Source organism: Pseudophryne corroboree, unplaced genomic scaffold, assembly GCF_028390025.1.
Source record: "Pseudophryne corroboree isolate aPseCor3 unplaced genomic scaffold, aPseCor3.hap2 scaffold_770, whole genome shotgun sequence".
Taxonomy (NCBI): domain Eukaryota; kingdom Metazoa; phylum Chordata; class Amphibia; order Anura; family Myobatrachidae; genus Pseudophryne; species Pseudophryne corroboree.
Genome location: NW_026970349.1, coordinates 146,466 through 169,859, shown reverse-complemented (window position 1 = coordinate 169,859; position 23,394 = coordinate 146,466). Strand labels below are relative to the sequence as shown.

The 23,394-nt window shown below is 39.3% G+C and overlaps 4 non-coding genes across 4 annotated transcripts; all 4 read right to left on the bottom strand.

Moving 5' to 3' along the window:
• Window positions 1-19,761: 19,761 nt before the first annotated feature.
• LOC135040822 (U1 spliceosomal RNA) lies at window positions 19,762-19,924 on the bottom strand. The gene has a single exon (XR_010234637.1). It is a non-coding gene; the product is annotated as a U1 spliceosomal RNA (small nuclear RNA).
• Window positions 19,925-20,076: 152 nt separating this feature from the next.
• Window positions 20,077-20,240, bottom strand: LOC135040820 (U1 spliceosomal RNA). Its single transcript, XR_010234635.1, has one exon. It is a non-coding gene; the product is annotated as a U1 spliceosomal RNA (small nuclear RNA).
• Window positions 20,241-20,911: 671 nt separating this feature from the next.
• On the bottom strand, window positions 20,912-21,074 carry LOC135040821 (U1 spliceosomal RNA). Its single transcript, XR_010234636.1, has one exon. It is a non-coding gene; the product is annotated as a U1 spliceosomal RNA (small nuclear RNA).
• Window positions 21,075-21,226: 152 nt separating this feature from the next.
• LOC135040819 (U1 spliceosomal RNA) lies at window positions 21,227-21,390 on the bottom strand. The gene has a single exon (XR_010234634.1). It is a non-coding gene; the product is annotated as a U1 spliceosomal RNA (small nuclear RNA).
• Between the last annotated feature and the right edge of the window lie 2,004 nt (window positions 21,391-23,394).

Genomic DNA, 23,394 nt, shown 5'->3' with positions numbered 1-23,394 from the left:
TGCAGCCACCACAAGAGTGATACCCTGACCCTGGGGGACAGGGTGATCAACCAATGCATCTGTAAATGTGACCCGGACCACTTGTCCAGTAGGTCCCATTGGAAAGTCCTCGCATGGAACCTGCCGAATGGAATGGCCTCGTATGATGCCACCATCTTTCCCAGGACTCGAGTGCAGTGATGCACTGACACCTGTTTTGGTTTCAATAGGTTCCTGACAAGAGTCATGAGTTCCTGGGCCTTTTCTATCAGGAGATAAACCTTCTTCTGGTCTGTGTCCAGAATCATGCCCAAGAAAGACAGACGAGTAGTAGGAATCAACTGCGACTTCGGGATATTGAGAATCCAGCCGTGTTGCTGTAACACTTTCAGTGAAAGTGATACGCTGTTCAGCAACTGCTCTCTTGATCTCGCTTTTATGAGATCGCCCAAGTACGGGATAATTGTGACACCTTGCTTGCACAGGAGCACCATCATTTCCGCCATTACCTTGGTGAAAATTCTCAGGGCCATGGAGAGACCAAACAGCAACGTCTGAAATTGGCAATGACAGTCCTGTACCGCAAATCTGAGTTACGCCTGATGAGGTGGATAAATGGGGACATGAAGGTATGCATCCTGTACACAAATGCGGACAACAGGTGTCAAGCCGTGTGTTGCCTTTGTCAAGCTGTAATAAGTAGGGATAAGGACGTTAACCACCTCGGAACATCCTCCCTTATACGTCACCTGCAGCGCATTCATCATAAGTCAGTGACAAGTTCAAAAACTTTGGATGACAGCGGAAGCAGTCCACTAACCACTAAATCCCTTCCTCTTGTAACCAAGCTCCTGCAAACCACACCACCAACTCCCTCAGTGTCAATTTCCTCCTTAGACAGGAGAGCCAATAGTCCTGCAGGCCATGTCACTGGCAAGTCTGACGAGTCCTCTCCTGCCTGGGATTCCTCCGATGCATCCTTGAGTGTAACGCCTACTGCTGCTGGCGCTGCTGTTGCTGCTGGGAGTCGATCGTCATCCCAGAGGGGAAGTCGGAAGACCACTTGTACTTCTTCCAGTAAGCAATTGACTGTCCAACAGTCCTTTGCGAGGAAGATGAAATATCACAGCAGTCATCCTGCTGCAAAGCGGATAACTCAGGTCTGGGTGGTGAAAAACGTGGTTCCGGTATCCATCGTTAATTTAGAGGCAACTAGAGACTTGATTGAGGTACTGTGTCCACGGTACCAAATACCCTCTAGGTTCCATTTCTCTAGGCAGGCGATACCGAAAATGTACACAGACCTCAGAAAAAGAGTCACCAGTGTCCTAAAAAATGCAGTTGTACCCAATGTCCACTTGTCTGTGGTTAAGTGGAGCAGGGCAGACTCAGGACTATATGACTGTGACAGCCCACTGGGTAGATGTATTGCCTCCCGCAGCAAGAACAGCAGCGGCGGCACCAGTAGCAGCATCTCGCAATTGCCAACTCGTTCCTAGGCAGGCTACGCTTTGTATCACCGCTTTCCATAAGAGGCACACAGCTGACAACCTCTTACGGAAACTGAGGAACATCATCGCAGAATGGCTTACCCCAATTGAACTCTCCTGGGGATTTGTGACATCGGACAACGCCACCAATATTGTGCGTGCATTACATCTGGGCAAATTCCAGCACGTCCCATGTTTTGCACATACATTGAACTTGGTGGTGCAGAATTATTTAAAAAACGACAGGGGCGTGCAAGAGATGCTGTCGGTGGCCCGAAGAATTGCGGGCCACTTTCTGCCTTCAGCCACCGCATGCCGAAGACTGGAGCACCACCAAACATTCCTGAACCTGCCCTGCCATCATCTGAAGCAAGAGGTGGTAACGAGGTGGAATTCAACCCTCTATATGCTTCAGAGGATGGAGGAGCAGCAAAAGGCCATTCAAGCCTATACATCTGCCCACGATATAGGCAAAGGAGGGGGAATGCACCTGACTCAAGCGCAGTGGAGAATGATTTCAACGTTGTGCAAGGTTCTGCAACCCTTTGAACTTTCCACACGTGAAGTCAGTTCAGACACTGCCAGCCTGAGTCAGGTCATTCCCCTCATCAGGCTTTTGCAGAAGAAGCTGGAGACATTGAAGGAGGAGCTAAAACAGAGCGATTCAACTAGGCATGTGGGACTTGTGGATGGAGCCCTTAATTTGCTTAACCAGGATTCAATCTGTTGAAATCAGAGCACTACATTTTGGCCGCCGTGCTCGATCCTAGATTTAAAACCTACATTGTATCTCTCTTTCCGGCAGACACAAGTCTGCAGAGGTTCAAAGACCTGCTGGTGAGAAAATTGTCAAGTCAAGCGGAACGTGACCCGTCAACAGCTCCTCCTTCACATTCTCCCGCAACTGGGGGTGCGAGGAAAAGGCTAAGAATTCCGAGCCCACCCGCTGGCGGTGATGCAGGGCAGTCTGGAGTGAGTGCTGACATCTGGTCCAGACTGAAGGACCTGGCAACGATTACTGACATGTCGTCTACTGTCACTGCATATGATTCTGTCACCTTTGAAAGAATGGTGGAGAAAAAGAGGCAATTTGGAGGCCCTTGCACAAACTGGCTTTATTCTACCTAAGTTGCCCTCCCTCCAGTGTGTACTCCGAAAGAGTGTTTAGTGCGGCCGCTCACCTTGTCAGCAATCGGCGTACAAGGTTACTTCCAGAAAATGTGGAGAAGATGATGATCATCAAAATTAATTATAATCAATTCCTCCGTGGAGACATTCACCAGCAATTGCCTCCAGAAAGTACACAGGGATCTGAGATGGTGGATTCCAGTGGGGACGAATTAATAATCTGTGAGGAGGGGGATGTACACAGTGAAAGGGGTGAGGAATCGGAGGATGATGAGGTGGACATCTTGCCTCTGTAGAGCCAGTTTGTGCAAGGAGAGATTGATTGATTCTTTTTTGGTGGGGGCCCAAACCAACCAGTCATTTCAGTCAGTCGTGTGGCAGACCCTGTCGCTGAAATGATGGGTTCGTCAATGTTTTTCTTTTCAATCTAAACCCCTGCAGTTTTCTGTAAGCATCTGCTTCGCTATGATGATCAACAAGTCACAAGGGAAAACACTCAGGGCTGGAGGCGTAGATCTTAGGACCAGCTGCTACAAGCATGGCAGAGGTGTCACTATCACTGGTGACACCCAGAGAGGCGGCGAGGGAGATTGTAATGCAGTGCGCGCAGATAAGCAGCGCAATGGTAAAAAGGAGGCATGGTCTCATAGGTAGGGGCGTGGCCTGAATCACCATTTTGTTGCTGCGGGTATCCCGGGGGTTGGGGGCTGTACCCGGGGACTAGTGTGTGAGTGGTGCTGGCTCCTGCACAGTGACAGAAACTGGGTATTGCACGTAATGTCACAGTGAAACACCCATATTCTGTCACTGAAGAAGAGCCGGCACTTTTGTGTCACCCCACTTGGCGGGTGACACTCGGGTGTGTGCCGCAACCCCGTTGTGATGCCACTGACCCATGGGAAGCTTTACGTGGCTTACCCATGTGTTAGTAGCCCCAAGCATCTTTTGTGTTAGTCCCTGAAGAAAAACTTCAAATATTGTTTACAATTTTGTAATCAATGGCCTAATTCAGTAAGGATTGCAAATTCTGCTAAGTAACAGAATTTGCAATCCTTTGGTTCGCATGCTGGGGCCACCCATCACAGGGCATGGCCTCCCAGCATGCCGCCTCCCTTCTTGACCACGCTGAAATTGCAGTCTCAGTGCAGTTCAGCGTGATCATAAAAAATGGGTTAGCCTCCTGTTGGTGCAGACTGTACGTGTGCGCAGGAAGCCGCCACCATTTTTGTGATCGCAACGGCTGCATGTGATGTCATGCAGCCGCTCTGACCACGCATCCTGTTTCTCCGTTGAAGCCCTGCCCCCGCAAAGCTCCATCTCCGACTTTGAAATGGAGTGTTGCTGACCCCCCCCCCCCAGCATTTTTTTTTTGCCAGCATATTTTTTTTCTCTGCAACCCACTACTAAATTGTGCTTCCTAGCTGTTTTTTATAAAATCACTGAATCAAATCTAACTCTGATTACATCAGAGAAGGCCAGGTACCCTACACAATAAGAGGGGGTTTGAAATTTTGACTTGTCTACTTAAATATCACCAAAATCTGATCACAAGGTCAATTACATTCCTGGGTGGGATTGAACCACCAACCTTTTGGTTAATAGCCTTACACACTAACCAATTGCACCACAGAGACACTTTGCAAAAAGTACATACTGACAAAGGCTAATAAGCATTCATCAAGAACGTTTCCTAGAAAAACTTTAAAAAGTCAATAATCTGGAGAGTTTTTGTAAGATGTTTCTTCCATCAACCAATGAAGAAACACATTGGTACTTTCCCATGATGAGTGAGTGCTTCAGGATCTCTTGCACTTACATGTGCAGCAGAGTACTGCAATGGAAGCATGCTGGGCCCATAACCCAGAGATAGGCAGATTGAAACTATCCTTTGCTATATGCATTTTTTTTGTTAATTAAAGTAATCCAAAACTGGGATTGATATTTTTGCTCTTTTATTTTTACTTAAAGTACAATAACTTTTACCATTTTAATTTGTTTTAATAGTATATTGACAGTATTGTTTTCTTTCAAAAATCCACTTAATTTTCTTTACCCTATTATTAAAATGGTAATTGACAAAAACAAACTACATTGTCACCAGAAGAGCAATACAAAATGTACAAGTGATATATTAAAATCATCTTTCCAGCTTGAATTTCAATGATGCATTTGGGCAACGATTTTGTGAGAAACATCTTCACCCTTAAATAAAGATTTTCTTAATTCCTTACCTGTGTGCTAATTAGATATCACCTTGTTTTCACATTAAACAGACTTCCACATGAGAAAGCAGCAAGGATGCAGTGGCGTTAATGTTTCCTGGTGTCAACCTGTATTATTTCAGTAGACATTGAAATGAGGATGCATCTTGCTGCCTTTCCAATGAAGCAAGTTTAATTTAGTAATAGGTGAAAAACCATCCCTACAAAGGTGTTAATCAGAGACTTGGCTTTGTGGACACTTTTCAGAGAACAAATTTGTTATCATAAAAATAAACCAGAAAATGAAGAGCTGTTTAATCACTCAATTGGATTTTTTTGCCAGCATATTTTTTTTCTCTGCAACCTACTGCTAAATTGTGCTTCCTAGCTGTTTTTTATAAAATCACTGAATCAAATCTAACTCTGATAACATCAGAGAAGGCCAGGTACCCTACACAATAAGAGGGGGTTTGAAATTTTGACTTATCTACTTAAAGATCACCAAAATCTGAACACAAGGTCAATTACGTCCCTGGGTGGGATTGAACCACCAACCTTTTGGTTAATAGCCTTACACACTAACCAATTGCGCCACAGAGACACTTTGCGAAAGTACATACTGACAAAGGCTAATAAGCATTCATCTAGAACGTTTCCTAGAAAAACTTTAAAAAGTCAATAATCTGGAGAGTTTTTGTAAGATGTTTCTTCCATCAACCAATGAAGAAACACATTGGTACTTTCCCATGATGAGTGAGTGCTTCAGGATCTCTTGCACTTACATGTGCAGCAGAGTACTGCAATGGAAGCATGCTGGGCCCATAACCCAGAGGTAGGCAGATTGAAACTATCCTTTGCTATATGCATTTTTTTTGTTAATTAAAGTAATCCAAAACTGGGATTGATATTTTGGCTCTTTTATTTTTACTTAAAGTACAATAACTTTTACCATTTTAATTTGTTTTGATAGTATATTGACAGTATTGTTTTCTTTCAAAAATCCACTTAATTTTCTTTACCCTATTATTAAAATGGTAATTGACAAAAACAAACTACATTGTCACCAGAAGAGCAATACAAAATGTACAAGTGATATATTAAAATCATCTTTCCAGCTTGAATTTCAATGATGCATTGGGGCAACGATTTTGTGAGAAACATCTTCACCCTTAAATAAAGATTTTCTTAATTCCTTACCTGTGTGCTAATTAGATATCACCTTGTTTTCACATTAAACAGACTTCCACATGAGAAAGCAGCAAGGATGCAGTGGCGTTAATGTTTCCTGGTGTCAACCTGTATTATTTCAGTAGACATTGAAATGAGGATGCATCTTGCTGCCTTTCCAATGAAGCAAGTTTAATTTAGTAATAGGTGAAAAACCATCCCTACAAAGGTGTTAATCAGAGACTTGGCTTTGTGGACACTTTTCAGAGAACAAATTTGTTAGCATAAAAATAAAGCCAGAAAATGAAGAGCTGTTTAATCACTCAATTGGATTTTTTTGCCAGCATATTTTTTTTATCTGCAACCCACTGCTAAATTGTGCTTCCTAGCTGTTTTTTATAAAATCACTGAATCAAATCTAACTCTGATTACATCAGAGAAGGCCAGGTACCCTACACAATAAGAGGGGGTTTGAAATTTTGACTTGTCTACTTAAATATCACCAAAATCTGATCACAAGGTCAATTACATTCCTGGGTGGGATTGAACCACCAACCTTTTGTTAATAGCCTTACACACTAACCAATTGCGCCACAGAGACACTTTGCAAAAGAACATACTGACAAAGGCTAATACATTCATCTAGAACGTTTCCTAGAAAAACTTTAAAAAGTCAATAATCTGGAGAGTTTTTGTAAGATGTTTCTTCCATCAACCAACGAAGAAACACATTGGTACTTTCCCATGATGAGTGAGTGCTTCAGGATCTCTTGCACTTACATGTGCAGCAGAGTACTGCAATGGAAGCATGCTGGGCCCATAACCCAGAGGTAGGCAGATTGAAATTATCCTTTGCTATATGCATTTTTTTGTTAATTAAAGTAATTCAAAACTGGGATTGATATTTTTGCTCTTTTATTTTTACTTAAAGTACAATAACTTTTACCATTTTAATTTGTTTTAATAGTATATTGACAGTATTGTTTTCTTTCAAAAATCCACTTAATTTTCTTTACCCTATTATTAAAATGGTAATTGACAAAAACAAACTACATTGTCACCAGAAGAGCAATACAAAATGTACAAGTGATATATTAAAATCATCTTTCCAGCTTGAATTTCAATGATGCATTGGGGCAACGATTTTGTGAGAAACATCTTCACCCTTAAATAAAGATTTTCTTAATTCCTTACCTGTGTGCTAATTAGATATCACCTTGTTTTCACATTAAACAGACTTCCACATGAGAAAGCAGCAAGGATGCAGTGGCGTTAATGTTTCCTGGTGTCAACCTGTATTATTTCAGTAGACATTGAAATGAGGATGCATCTTGCTGCCTTTCCAATGAAGCAAGTTTAATTTAGTAATAGGTGAAAAACCATCCCTACAAAGGTGTTAATCAGAGACTTGGCTTTGTGGACACTTTTCAGAGAACAAATTTGTTAGCATAAAAATAAAGCCAGAAATGAAGAGCTGTTTAATCACTCAATTGGATTTTTTTGCCAGCATATTTCTTTTTCTCTGCAACCCACTGCTAAATTGTGCTTCCTAGCTGTTTTTATAAAATCACTGAATCAAATCTAACTCTGATTACATCAGAGAAGGCTAGGTACCCTACACAATAAGAGGGGGTTTGAAATTTTGACTTGTCTACTTAAATATCACCAAAATCTGATCACAAGGTCAATTACGTCCCTGGGTAGGATGTAACCACCAACCTTTTGGTTAATAGCCGTACACACTAACCAATTGCGCCACAGAGACACTTTGCAAAAAGTACATACTGACAAAGGCTAATAAGCATTCATCTAGAACATATCCTAGAAAAACTTTAAAAAGTCAATAATCTGGAGAGTTTTTGAAAGATGTTTCTTCCATCAACCAACAAAGAAACACATTGGTACTTTCCCATGATGAGTGAGTGCTTCAGGATCTCTTGCACTTACATGTGCAGCAGAGTACTCCAATGGAAGCATGCTGGGCCCATAACCCAGAGGTAGGCAGATTGAAACTATCCTTTGTTATATGCATTTTTTTTGTTAATTAAAGTAATCCAAAACTGGGATGGATATTTTTGCTCTTTTATTTTTACTTAAAGTACAATAACTTTTACCATTTTAATTTGTTTTAATAGTATATTGACAGTATTGTTTTCTTTCAAAAATCCACTTAATTTTCTTTACCCAATTATTAAAATGGTAATTGACAAAAACAAACTACATTGTCACCAGAAGAGCAATACAAAATGTACAAGTGATATATTAAAATCATCTTTCCAGGTTGAATTTCAATGATGCATTGGGGCAACGATTTTGTGAGAAACATCTTCACCCTTAAATAAAGATTTTCTTAATTCCTTACCTGTGTGCTAATTAGATATCACCTTGTTTTCACATTAAACAGACTTCCACATGAGAAAGCAGCAAGGATGCAGTGGCGTTAATGTTTCCTGGTGTCAACCTGTATTATTTCAGTAGACATTGAAATGAGGATGCATCTTGCTGCCTTTCCAATGAAGCAAGTTTAATTTAGTAATAGGTGAAAAACCATCCTTACAAAGGTGTTAATCAGAGACTTAGCTTTGTGGACACTTTTCAGAGAACAAATTTGTTAGCATAAAAATAAAGCCAGAAAATGAAGAGCTGTTTATTCACTCAATTGGATTTTTCTGCCAGCATATTTTTTTTCTCTGCAACCTACTGCTAAATTGTGCTTCCTAGCTGTTTTTATAAAATCACTGAATCAAATCTAACTCTGATTACATCAGGGAAGGCCAGGTACCCACACCATAACAGGGGGTTTGAAATTTTGACTTGTCTACTTAAATATCACCAAAATCTGATCACAAGGTCAATTACATTCCTGGGTGGGATTGAACCACCAACCTTTTGGTTAATAGCCGAACACACTAACCGATTGCGCCACTGAGACACTTTGCAAAAAGTACATACTGACAAAGGCTAATAAGCATTCATCTAGAACGTTTCCTAGAAAAACTTTAAAAAATCAATAATCTGGAGAGTTTTTGTAAGATGTTTCTTCCATCAACCAACGAAGAAACACATTGGTACTTTCCCACGATGAGTGAGTGCTTCAGGATCTCTTGCACTTACATGTGCAGCAGAGTACTGCAATGGAAGCATGCTGGGCCGATAACCCAGAGGTAGGCAGATTGAAACTATCCTCTGCTATATGCATTTTTTTTTAATTAAAGTAATCCAAAATTGGGATTGATATTTTGGCTCTTTTATTTTTACTTAAAGTACAATAACTTTTACCATTTTAATTTGTTTTAATAGTATATTGACAGTATTGTTTTCTTTCAAAAATCCACTTAATTTTCTTTACCCTATTATTAAAATGGTAATTGACAAAAACAAACTACATTGTCACCAGAAGAGCAATACAAAATGTACAAGTGATATATTAAAATCATCTTTCCAGCTTGAATTTCAATGATGCATTTGGGCAACGATTTTGTGAGAAACATCTTCACCCTTAAATAAAGATTTTCTTAATTCCTTACCTGTGTGCTAATTAGATATCACCTTGTTTTCACATTAAACAGACTTCCACATGAGAAAGCAGCAAGGATGCAGTGGCGTTAATGTTTCCTGGTGTCAACCTGTATTATTTCAGTAGACATTGAAATGAGGATGCATCTTGCTGCCTTTCCAATGAAGCAAGTTTAATTTAGTAATAGGTGAAAAACCATCCCTACAAAGGTGTTAATCAGAGACTTGGCTTTGTGGACACTTTTCAGAGAACAAATTTGTTAGCATAAAAATAAAGCCAGAAATGAAGAGCTGTTTAATCACTCAATTGGATTTTTTTGCCAGCATATTTCTTTTTCTCTGCAACCCACTGCTAAATTGTGCTTCCTAGCTGTTTTTATAAAATCACTGAATCAAATCTAACTCTGATAACATCAGAGAAGGCCAGGTACCCTACACAATAAGAGGGGGTTTGAAATTTTGACTTATCTACTTAAAGATCACCAAAATCTGAACACAAGGTCAATTACGTCCCTGGGTGGGATTGAACCACCAACATTTTGGTTAATAGCCTTACACACTAACCAATTGCGCCACAGAGACACTTTGCAAAAGTACATACTGACAAAGGCTAATAAGCATTCATCTAGAACGTTTCCTAGAAAAACTTTAAAAAGTCAATAATCTGGAGAGTTTTTGTAAGATGTTTCTTCCATCAACCAATGAAGAAACACATTGGTACTTTCCCATGATGAGTGAGTGCTTCAGGATCTCTTGCACTTACATGTGCAGCAGAGTACTGCAATGGAAGCATGCTGGGCCCATAACCCAGAGGTAGGCAGATTGAAACTATCCTTTGCTATATGCATTTTTTTTGTTAATTAAAGTAATCCAAAACTGGGATTGATATTTTGGCTCTTTTATTTTTACTTAAAGTACAATAACTTTTACCATTTTAATTTGTTTTGATAGTATATTGACAGTATTGTTTTCTTTCAAAAATCCACTTAATTTTCTTTACCCTATTATTAAAATGGTAATTGACAAAAACAAACTACATTGTCACCAGAAGAGCAATACAAAATGTACAAGTGATATATTAAAATCATCTTTCCAGCTTGAATTTCAATGATGCATTGGGGCAACGATTTTGTGAGAAACATCTTCACCCTTAAATAAAGATTTTCTTAATTCCTTACCTGTGTGCTAATTAGATATCACCTTGTTTTCACATTAAACAGACTTCCACATGAGAAAGCAGCAAGGATGCAGTGGCGTTAATGTTTCCTGGTGTCAACCTGTATTATTTCAGTAGACATTGAAATGAGGATGCATCTTGCTGCCTTTCCAATGAAGCAAGTTTAATTTAGTAATAGGTGAAAAACCATCCCTACAAAGGTGTTAATCAGAGACTTGGCTTTGTGGACACTTTTCAGAGAACAAATTTGTTAGCATAAAAATAAAGCCAGAAAATGAAGAGCTGTTTAATCACTCAATTGGATTTTTTTGCCAGCATATTTTTTTTATCTGCAACCCACTGCTAAATTGTGCTTCCTAGCTGTTTTTTATAAAATCACTGAATCAAATCTAACTCTGATTACATCAGAGAAGGCCAGGTACCCTACACAATAAGAGGGGGTTTGAAATTTTGACTTGTCTACTTAAATATCACCAAAATCTGATCACAAGGTCAATTACATTCCTGGGTGGGATTGAACCACCAACCTTTTGTTAATAGCCTTACACACTAACCAATTGCGCCACAGAGACACTTTGCAAAAGTACATACTGACAAAGGCTAATACATTCATCTAGAACGTTTCCTAGAAAAACTTTAAAAAGTCAATAATCTGGAGAGTTTTTGTAAGATGTTTCTTCCATCAACCAACGAAGAAACACATTGGTACTTTCCCATGATGAGTGAGTGCTTCAGGATCTCTTGCACTTACATGTGCAGCAGAGTACTGCAATGGAAGCATGCTGGGCCCATAACCCAGAGGTAGGCAGATTGAAATTATCCTTTGCTATATGCATTTTTTTTGTTAATTAAAGTAATTCAAAACTGGGATTGATATTTTTGCTCTTTTATTTTTACTTAAAGTACAATAACTTTTACCATTTTAATTTGTTTTAATAGTATATTGACAGTATTGTTTTCTTTCAAAAATCCACTTAATTTTCTTTACCCTATTATTAAAATGGTAATTGACAAAAACAAACTACATTGTCACCAGAAGAGCAATACAAAATGTACAAGTGATATATTAAAATCATCTTTCCAGCTTGAATTTCAATGATGCATTGGGGCAACGATTTTGTGAGAAACATCTTCACCCTTAAATAAAGATTTTCTTAATTCCTTACCTGTGTGCTAATTAGATATCACCTTGTTTTCACATTAAACAGACTTCCACATGAGAAAGCAGCAAGGATGCAGTGGCGTTAATGTTTCCTGGTGTCAACCTGTATTATTTCAGTAGACATTGAAATGAGGATGCATCTTGCTGCCTTTCCAATGAAGCAAGTTTAATTTAGTAATAGGTGAAAAACCATCCTTACAAAGGTGTTAATCAGAGACTTGGCTTTGTGGACACTTTTCAGAGAACAAATTTGTTAGCATAAAAATAAAGCCAGAAAATGAAGAGCTGTTTATTCACTCAATTGGATTTTTCTGCCAGCATATTTTTTTTTCTCTGCAACCTACTGCTAAATTGTGCTTCCTAGCTGTTTTTATAAAATCACTGAATCAAATCTAACTCTGATTACATCAGGGAAGGCCAGGTACCCACACCATAACAGGGGGTTTGAAATTTTGACTTGTCTACTTAAATATCACCAAAATCTGATCACAAGGTCAATTACATTCCTGGGTGGGATTGAACCACCAACCTTTTGGTTAATAGCCGAACACACTAACCGATTGCGCCACTGAGACACTTTGCAAAAAGTACATACTGACAAAGGCTAATAAGCATTCATCTAGAACGTTTCCTAGAAAAACTTTAAAAAGTCAATAATCTGGAGAGTTTTTGTAAGATGTTTCTTCCATCAACCAACGAAGAAACACATTGGTACTTTCCCACGATGAGTGAGTGCTTCAGGATCTCTTGCACTTACATGTGCAGCAGAGTACTGCAATGGAAGCATGCTGGGCCGATAACCCAGAGGTAGGCAGATTGAAACTATCCTCTGCTATATGCATTTTTTTTTTATTAAAGTAATCCAAAATTGGGATTGATATTTTGGCTCTTTTATTTTTACTTAAAGTACAATAACTTTTACCATTTTAATTTGTTTTAATAGTATATTGACAGTATTGTTTTCTTTCAAAAATCCACTTAATTTTCTTTACCCTATTATTAAAATGGTAATTGACAAAAACAAACTACATTGTCACCAGAAGAGCAATACAAAATGTACAAGTGATATATTAAAATCATCTTTCCAGCTTGAATTTCAATGATGCATTTGGGCAACGATTTTGTGAGAAACATCTTCACCCTTAAATAAAGATTTTCTTAATTCCTTACCTGTGTGCTAATTAGATATCACCTTGTTTTCACATTAAACAGACTTCCACATGAGAAAGCAGCAAGGATGCAGTGGCGTTAATGTTTCCTGGTGTCAACCTGTATTATTTCAGTAGACATTGAAATGAGGATGCATCTTGCTGCCTTTCCAATGAAGCAAGTTTAATTTAGTAATAGGTGAAAAACCATCCCTACAAAGGTGTTAATCAGAGACTTGGCTTTGTGGACACTTTTCAGAGAACAAATTTGTTATCATAAAAATAAACCAGAAAATGAAGAGCTGTTTAATCACTCAATTGGATTTTTTTGCCAGCATATTTTTTTTCTCTGCAACCTACTGCTAAATTGTGCTTCCTAGCTGTTTTTTTATAAAATCACTGAATCAAATCTAACTCTGATTACATCAGAGAAGGCCAGGTACCCTACACAATAAGAGGGGGTTTGAAATTTTGACTTGTCTACTTAAATATCACCAAAATCTGACCACAAGGTCAATTACATTCCTGGGTGGGATTGAACCACCAACCTTTTGTTAATAGCCTTACACACTAACCAATTGCGCCACAGAGACACTTTGCAAAAGTACATACTGACAAAGGCTAATACATTCATCTAGAACGTTTCCTAGAAAAACTTTAAAAAGTCAATAATCTGGAGAGTTTTTGTAAGATGTTTCTTCCATCAACCAACGAAGAAACACATTGGTACTTTCCCATGATGAGTGAGTGCTTCAGGATCTCTTGCACTTACATGTGCAGCAGAGTACTGCAATGGAAGCATGCTGGGCCCATAACCCAGAGGTAGGCAGATTGAAATTATCCTTTGCTATATGCATTTTTTTTGTTAATTAAAGTAATTCAAAACTGGGATTGATATTTTTGCTCTTTTATTTTTACTTAAAGTACAATAACTTTTACCATTTTAATTTGTTTTAATAGTATATTGACAGTATTGTTTTCTTTCAAAAATCCACTTAATTTTCTTTACCCTATTATTAAAATGGTAATTGACAAAAACAAACTACATTGTCACCAGAAGAGCAATACAAAATGTACAAGTGATATATTAAAATCATCTTTCCAGCTTGAATTTCAATGATGCATTGGGGCAACGATTTTGTGAGAAACATCTTCACTCTTAAATAAAGATTTTCTTAATTCCTTACCTGTGTGCTAATTAGATATCACCTTGTTTTCACATTAAACAGACTTCAACATGAGAAAGCAGCAAGGATGCAGTGGCGTTAATGTTTCCTGGTGTCAACCTGTATTATTTCAGTAGACATTGAAATGAGGATGCATCTTGCTGCCTTTCCAATGAAGCAAGTTTAATTTAGTAATAGGTGAAAAACCATCCCTACAAAGGTGTTAATCAGAGACTTGGCTTTGTGGACACTTTTCAGAGAACAAATTTGTTAGCATAAAAATAAAGCCAGAAATGAAGAGCTGTTTAATCACTCAATTGGATTTTTTTGCCAGCATATTTCTTTTTCTCTGCAACCCACTGCTAAATTGTGCTTCCTAGCTGTTTTTATAAAATCACTGAATCAAATCTAACTCTGATTACATCAGAGAAGGCTAGGTACCCTACACAATAAGAGGGGGTTTGAAATTTTGACTTGTCTACTTAAATATCACCAAAATCTGATCACAAGGTCAATTACGTCCCTGGGTAGGATGTAACCACCAACCTTTTGGTTAATAGCCGTACACACTAACCAATTGCGCCACAGAGACACTTTGCAAAAAGTACATACTGACAAAGGCTAATAAGCATTCATCTAGAACATATCCTAGAAAAACTTTAAAAAGTCAATAATCTGGAGAGTTTTTGAAAGATGTTTCTTCCATCAACCAACAAAGAAACACATTGGTACTTTCCCATGATGAGTGAGTGCTTCAGGATCTCTTGCACTTACATGTGCAGCAGAGTACTCCAATGGGAGCATGCTGGGCCCATAACCCAGAGGTAGGCAGATTGAAACTATCCTTTGTTATATGCATTTTTTTTGTTAATTAAAGTAATCCAAAACTGGGATGGATATTTTTGCTCTTTTATTTTTACTTAAAGTACAATAACTTTTACCATTTTAATTTGTTTTAATAGTATATTGACAGTATTGTTTTCTTTCAAAAATCCACTTAATTTCTTTACCCAATTATTAAAATGGTAATTGACAAAAACAAACTACATTGTCACCAGAAGAGCAATACAAAATGTACAAGTGATATATTAAAATCATCTTTCCAGGTTGAATTTCAATGATGCATTGGGGCAACGATTTTGTGAGAAACATCTTCACCCTTAAATAAAGATTTTCTTAATTCCTTACCTGTGTGCTAATTAGATATCACCTTGTTTTCACATTAAACAGACTTCCACATGAGAAAGCAGCAAGGATGCAGTGGCGTTAATGTTTCCTGGTGTCAACCTGTATTATTTCAGTAGACATTGAAATGAGGATGCATCTTGCTGCCTTTCCAATGAAGCAAGTTTAATTTAGTAATAGGTGAAAAACCATCCTTACAAAGGTGTTAATCAGAGACTTGGCTTTGTGGACACTTTTCAGAGAACAAATTTGTTAGCATAAAAATAAAGCCAGAAAATGAAGAGCTGTTTATTCACTCAATTGGATTTTTCTGCCAGCATATTTTTTTTCTCTGCAACCTACTGCTAAATTGTGCTTCCTAGCTGTTTTTATAAAATCACTGAATCAAATCTAACTCTGATTACATCAGGGAAGGCCAGGTACCCACACCATAACAGGGGGTTTGAAATTTTGACTTGTCTACTTAAATATCACCAAAATCTGATCACAAGGTCAATTACATCCCTGGGTGGGATTGAACCACCAACCTTTTGGTTAATAGCCGAACACACTAACCGATTGCGCCACTGAGACACTTTGCAAAAAGTACATACTGACAAAGGCTAATAAGCATTCATCTAGAACGTTTCCTAGAAAAACTTTAAAAAGTCAATAATCTGGAGAGTTTTTGTAAGATGTTTCTTCCATCAACCAACGAAGAAACACATTGGTACTTTCCCACGATGAGTGAGTGCTTCAGGATCTCTTGCACTTACATGTGCAGCAGAGTACTGCAATGGAAGCATGCTGGGCCGATAACCCAGAGGTAGGCAGATTGAAACTATCCTCTGCTATATGCATTTTTTTTTAATTAAAGTAATCCAAAATTGGGATTGATATTTTGGCTCTTTTATTTTTACTTAAAGTACAATAACTTTTACCATTTTAATTTGTTTTAATAGTATATTGACAGTATTGTTTTCTTTCAAAAATCCACTTAATTTTCTTTACCCTATTATTAAAATGGTAATTGACAAAAACAAACTACATTGTCACCAGAAGAGCAATACAAAATGTACAAGTGATATATTAAAATCATCTTTCCAGCTTGAATTTCAATGATGCATTTGGGCAACGATTTTGTGAGAAACATCTTCACCCTTAAATAAAGATTTTCTTAATTCCTTACCTGTGTGCTAATTAGATATCACCTTGTTTTCACATTAAACAGACTTCCACATGAGAAAGCAGCAAGGATGCAGTGGCGTTAATGTTTCCTGGTGTCAACCTGTATTATTTCAGTAGACATTGAAATGAGGATGCATCTTGCTGCCTTTCCAATGAAGCAAGTTTAATTTAGTAATAGGTGAAAAACCATCCCTACAAAGGTGTTAATCAGAGACTTGGCTTTGTGGACACTTTTCAGAGAACAAATTTGTTATCATAAAAATAAACCAGAAAATGAAGAGCTGTTTAATCACTCAATTGGATTTTTTTGCCAGCATATTTTTTTTCTCTGCAACCTACTGCTAAATTGTGCTTCCTAGCTGTTTTTTTATAAAATCACTGAATCAAATCTAACTCTGATTACATCAGAGAAGGCCAGGTACCCTACACAATAAGAGGGGGTTTGAAATTTTGACTTGTCTACTTAAAGATCACCAAAATCTGAACACAAGGTCAATTACGTCCCTGGGTGGGATTGAACCACCAACCTTTTGGTTAATAGCCTTACACACTAACCAATTGCGCCACAGAGACACTTTGCAAAAGTACATACTGACAAAATCTAATAAGCATTCATCTAGAACGTTTCCTAGAAAAACTTTAAAAAGTCAATAATCTGGAGAGTTTTTGTAAGATGTTTCTTCCATCAACCAATGAAGAAACACATTGGTACTTTCCCATGATGAGTGAGTGCTTCAGGATCTTTTGCACTTACATGTGCAGCAGAGTACTGCAATGGAAGCATGCTGGGCCCATAACCCAGAGGTAGGCAGATTGAAACTATCCTTTGCTATATGCATTTTTTTTGTTAATTAAAGTAATCCAAAACTGGGATTGATATTTTGGCTCTTTTATTTTTACTTAAAGTACAATAACTTTTACCATTTTAATTTGTTTTGATAGTATATTGACAGTATTGTTTTCTTTCAAAAATCCACTTAATTTTCTTTACCCTATTATTAAAATGGTAATTGACAAAAACAAACTACATTGTCACCAGAAGAGCAATACAAAATGTACAAGTGATATATTAAAATCATCTTTCCAGCTTGAATTTCAATGATGCATTGGGGCAACGATTTTGTGAGAAACATCTTCACCCTTAAATAAAGATTTTCTTAATTCCTTACCTGTGTGCTAATTAGATATCACCTTGTTTTCACATTAAACAGACTTCCACATGAGAAAGCAGCAAGGATGCAGTGGCGTTAATGTTTCCTGGTGTCAACCTGTATTATTTCAGTAGACATTGAAATGAGGATGCATCTTGCTGCCTTTCCAATGAAGCAAGTTTAATTTAGTAATAGGTGAAAAACCATCCCTACAAAGGTGTTAATCAGAGACTTGGCTTTGTGGACACTTTTCAGAGAACAAATTTGTTATCATAAAAATAAACCAGAAAATGAAGAGCTGTTTAATCACTCAATTGGATTTTTTTGCCAGCATATTTTTTTTCTCTGCAACCTACTGCTAAATTGTGCTTCCTAGCTGTTTTTATAAAATCACTGAATCAAATCTAACTCTGATTACATCAGGGAAGGCCAGGTACCCACACCATAACAGGGGGTTTGAAATTTTGACTTGTCTACTTAAATATCACCAAAATCTGATCACAAGGTCAATTACATCCCTGGGTGGGATTGAACCACCAACCTTTTGGTTAATAGCCGAACACACTAACCGATTGCGCCACTGAGACACTTTGCAAAAAGTACATACTGACAAAGGCTAATAAGCATTCATCTAGAACGTTTCCTAGAAAAACTTTAAAAAGTCAATAATCTGGAGAGTTTTTGTAAGATGTTTCTTCCATCAACCAACGAAGAAACACATTGGTACTTTCCCACGATGAGTGAGTGCTTCAGGATCTCTTGCACTTACATGTGCAGCAGAGTACTGCAATGGAAGCATGCTGGGCCGATAACCCAGAGGTAGGCAGATTGAAACTATCCTCTGCTATATGCATTTTTTTTTAATTAAAGTAATCCAAAATTGGGATTGATATTTTGGCTCTTTTATTTTTACTTAAAGTACAATAACTTTTACCATTTTAATTTGTTTAATAGTATATTGACAGTATTGTTTTCTTTCAAAAATCCACTTAATTTTCTTTACCCTATTATTAAAATGGTAATTGACAAAAACAAACTACATTGTCACCAGAAGAGCAATACAAAATGTACAAGTGATATATTAAAATCATCTTTCCAGCTTGAATTTCAATGATGCATTGGGGCAACGATTTTGTTAGAAACATCTTCACCCTTAAATAAAGATTTTCTTAATTCCTTACCTGTGTGCTAATTAGATATCACCTTGTTTTCACATTAAACAGACTTCCACATGAGAAAGCAGCAAGGATGCAGTGGCGTTAATGTTTCCTGGTGTCAACCTGTATTATTTCAGTAGATATTGAAATGACGATGCATCTTGCTGCCTTTCCAATGAAGCAAGTTTAATTTAGTAATAGGTGAAAAACCATCCCTACAAAGGTGTTAATCAGATACTTGGCTTTGTGGACACTTTTCAGAGAACAAATTTGTTAGCATAAAAATAAAGCCAGAAAATGAAGAGCTGTTTAATCACTCAATTGGATTTTTTGCCAGCATATTTCTTTTTCTCTGCAACCCACTGCTAAATTGTGCTTCCTAGCTGTTTTTTTTATAAAATCACTTAATCAAATCTAACTCTGATTACATCAGAGAAGGCCAGGTACCCTACACCACAAGAGGGGGTTTGAAATTTTGACTTGTCTACTTAAAGATCACCAAAATCTGATAACAAGGTAAATTACGTCCCTGGGTGGGATTGAACCACCAACCTTTTGGATAATAACCGAGCACGCTAACTGATTGCGCCACAGAGACACTTTGCAAACGTACATTCTGACAAACGCTAATAAGCATTCATCTAGAACGTTTCCTAGAAAAACTTTAAAAAGTCAATAATCTGGAGAGTTTTTGTAAGATGTTTCTTCCATCAATCAACGAAGAACATTCAAGCTGATTTCTTGCAGCAGCTGGGCACTGTAACAGCTCCAGAGCTGCTCTGTAAGGCAACTAAAAGGGTGTGGGCCCTGCAGCACTACCTGTAGTTCGCATTGTGCGTTGGAAGGCACAAAGTAAGCAGACGGGAGAAGTCAGGATAGTGCGCAAGGGCATAGAAGGGAGCGGCTCAAGAAAAGAGAAGTGGAAACAGACAGCAAACTAGGCTGGAGAGAGACCTGAGACAAAGAGATCTGAATTATACGAGAGCCGACCAGGGGAAACACAAATTATGCAGTCGAGTTTCCCACATTTGGGGAAATAGCTGGAGCAGCACACACAGAGTGCAATGGGTGAGCCTTGCCCTGGGAGAAGCACCTTCATGATCATAGTATCTCACCTGGCAGGTAAGTAGGAGTTGGGCAAGAGCTGAGGAGGGTCGCTGCTCGGGCAACCCCCTGTCAAGTGAAGGAGATCCAACTGAGGCAGCACAAGAGAACTCTCGAAAGAAGAACAAGGCTAGAGGAAGATCTGAGACACAGAAATCTGGCTTTTACCAGAGCTGACCAGAGGAAAGCACAAACACAGTCCCCCACTACCACAAATAATGCAGTCGAGTTTCCCACATTTGGGGAAATCATAGGAGTCAGCATACCCAGAATGCAATGAATGAACCTCACCCTGGGAGAACAATCTTCATGACCATGGTATCTCCTATGCAAAATAAGTATGATTTGGGATAGAGCTGGGGAGGGCCGCTGCTCAGGCACATCTCTGTCAAGTAAAGGAGATTCAACTGAGGCAGCACAAGGGAACTCTCATCTGGGGACAACAACTGCTGGGAGAACACATATTTTCAGATGAACATGGGAGGGCAGAAGGCTGCCTAATACTGAAGCACCCCCAAACAACAAACCAAATGCAACAACTAGTACAAGCATTCCTGGGGGAAGGCCTACAGCAGATGGATTTGCATATGGTGATGTCATCCAAGCAGTGGGTCAAAGTTGGCTTCAACCCTCGTCTGCATATGAAAAGAAAAAAGGGATGTGCAGGGCATGGCGTCCTTTTGTGGCGCTTGGATGACCCCTAATTCACATTAAACATCTCCACCCTCCTTCGGTGTGGGTCTCATGTTGGCTATGCCCCAGCCCCTGAAGCATTCACGCTGATTTCTTACAGCAGCTGGGCACTGTAACAGCTCCAGAGCTGCTCTGTAAGGCAAGTAAAAGGGTGTGGGCCCTGCAGCACTACCTGTAGTTTGCATTGTGCATTGGAAGGCACAAAGTAAGCAGACGGGAGAAGTCAGGATAGTGCGCAAGGGCATAGAAGGGAGCGGCTCAAGAAAAGAGAAGTGGAAACAGACAGCAAACTAGGCTGGAGAGAGACCTGAGACAAAGAGATCTGAATTATACGAGAGCCGACCAGGGGAAACACAAATTATGCAGTCAAGTGTCCCACATTTGGGGAAATTGCAGGAGCAGCACACCCAGAGTGCAATGGGTGAGCCTTGCCCTGGGAGAAGCACCTTCATGATCATAGTATCTCACCTGGCAGGTAAGTAGGAGTTGGGCTAGAGCTGGGGAGGGTCGCTGCTCGGGCACCCCCCTGTCAAGTGAAGGAGATCCAACTGAGGCAGCACAAGGGAACTCTTGAAAGAGGAACAAGGCTAGAGGAAGATCTGAGACAAAGAAATCTGACTTTTACCAGAGCTGACCAGAGGAAAGCACAAACACAGTCCCCCTCTACCACAAATAATGCAGTCGAGTTTCCCACATTTGGGGAAATCACAGGGGTCAGCATACCCAGAATGCAATGAATGAACCTCACCCTGGGAGAACAATCTTCATGACCATGGTATCTCCTATGCAAAATAAGTATGATTTGGGATAGGGCTGGGGAGGGCCGCTGCTCAGGCACATCTCTGTCAAGTAAAGGAGATTCAACTGAGGCAGCACAAGGGAACTCTCATCTGGGGACAACAACTGCAGGGAGAACACATATTTTCAGATGAACATGGGAGGGCAGAAGGCTGCCTAATACTGAAGCACCCCCAAACAACAAACCAAATGCAACAACTAGTACAAGCATTCCTGGGGGAAGGCCTGCAGCAGATGGATTTGCATATGGTGATGTCATCCAAGCAGTGGGTCAAAGTTGGCTTCAACCCTCATCTGCATATGAAAAGAGAAAAGGGGCGTGCAGGGCATGGCGGCCTTTTGCGGCGCTTGGATGACCCCTAGTTCGCATTAAACACCTGCACCCTCATTCGGTGTGGGGCTCATGTTGGCTATGCCCCAGCCCCTGAAGCATTCAAGCTGATTTCTTGCAGCAGCTGGGCACTGTAACAGCTCCAGAGCTGCTCTGTAAGGCAAATAAAAGGGTGTGGGCCCTGCAGCACTACCTGTAGTTCGCATTGTGCGTTGGAAGGCACAAAGTAAGCAGACGGGAGAAGTCAGGATAGTGCGCAAGGGCATAGAAGGGAGCGGCTCAAGAAAAGGGAAGTGGAAACAGACAGCAAACTAGGCTGGAGAGAGACCTGAGACAAAGAGATCTGAATTATATGAGAGCCGACCAGGGGAAACACAAATTATGCAGTCAAGTATTGGAAAATTCAGGGCTATGTCGTGTAGATGATGGCCTAACAGGAGGCTTTAAAATTTTCTTTCTAGTGTCCTTCGTTTGGGAGAAAAATGCAAAGGTACAAGACAGCTTTTCCTTGCCAATATCTCTCTTTTGCAAAGAGCTACGCATTGGAAAATTCAGGGCTATGTCGTGTAGATGATGGCCTAACAGGAGGCTTTAAAATTTTCTTTCTAGTGACCTTCGTTTGGGAGAAAAATGCAAAGGTACAAGACAGCTTTTCCTTGCCAATATCTCTCTTTTGCAAAGAGCTGCGCATTGGAAAATTCAGGGCTATGTCGTGTAGATGATGGCCTAACAGGAGGCTTTAAAATTTTCTTTCTAGTGTCCTTCGTTTGGGAGAAAAATGCAAAGGTACAAGACAGCTTTTCCTTGCCAATATCTCTCTTTTGCAAAGAGCTACGCATTGGAAAATTCAGGGCTATGTCGTGTAGATGATGGCCTAACAGGAGGCTTTAAAATTTTCTTTCTAGTGACCTTCGTTTGGGAGAAAAATGCAAAGGTACAAGACAGCTTTTCCTTGCCAATATCTCTCTTTTGCAAAGAGCTGCGCATTGGAAAATTCAGGGCTATGTCGTGTAGATGATGGCCTAACAGGAGGCTTTAAAATTTTCTTTCTAGTGTCCTTCGTTTGGGAGAAAAATGCAAAGGTACAAGACAGCTTTTCCTTGCCAATATCTCTCTTTTGCAAAGAGCTACGCATTGGAAAATTCAGGGCTATGTCGTGTAGATGATGGCCTAACAGGAGGCTTTAAAATTTTCTTTCTAGTGACCTTCGTTTGGGAGAAAAATGCAAAGGTACAAGACAGCTTTTCCTTGCCAATATCTCTCTTTTGCAAAGAGCTGCGCATTGGAAAATTCAGGGCTATGTCGTGTAGATGATGGCCTAACAGGAGGCTTTAAAATTTTCTTTCTAGTGTCCTTCGTTTGGGAGAAAAATGCAAAGGTACAAGACAGCTTTTCCTTGCCAATATCTCTCTTTTGCAAAGAGCTATGCATTGGAAAATTTAGGGCTATGTCGTGTAGATGATGGCCTAACAGGAGGCTTTAAAATTTTCTTTCTAGTGTCCTTCGTTTGGGAGAAAAATGCAATGGTACAAGACAGCTTTTCCTTGCCAATATCTCTCTTTTGCAAAGAGCTGCGCATTGGAAAATTCAGGGCTATGTCGTGTAGATGATGGCCTAACAGGAGGCTTTAACATTTTCTTTCTAGTGTCCTTCGTTTGGGAGAAAAATGCAAAG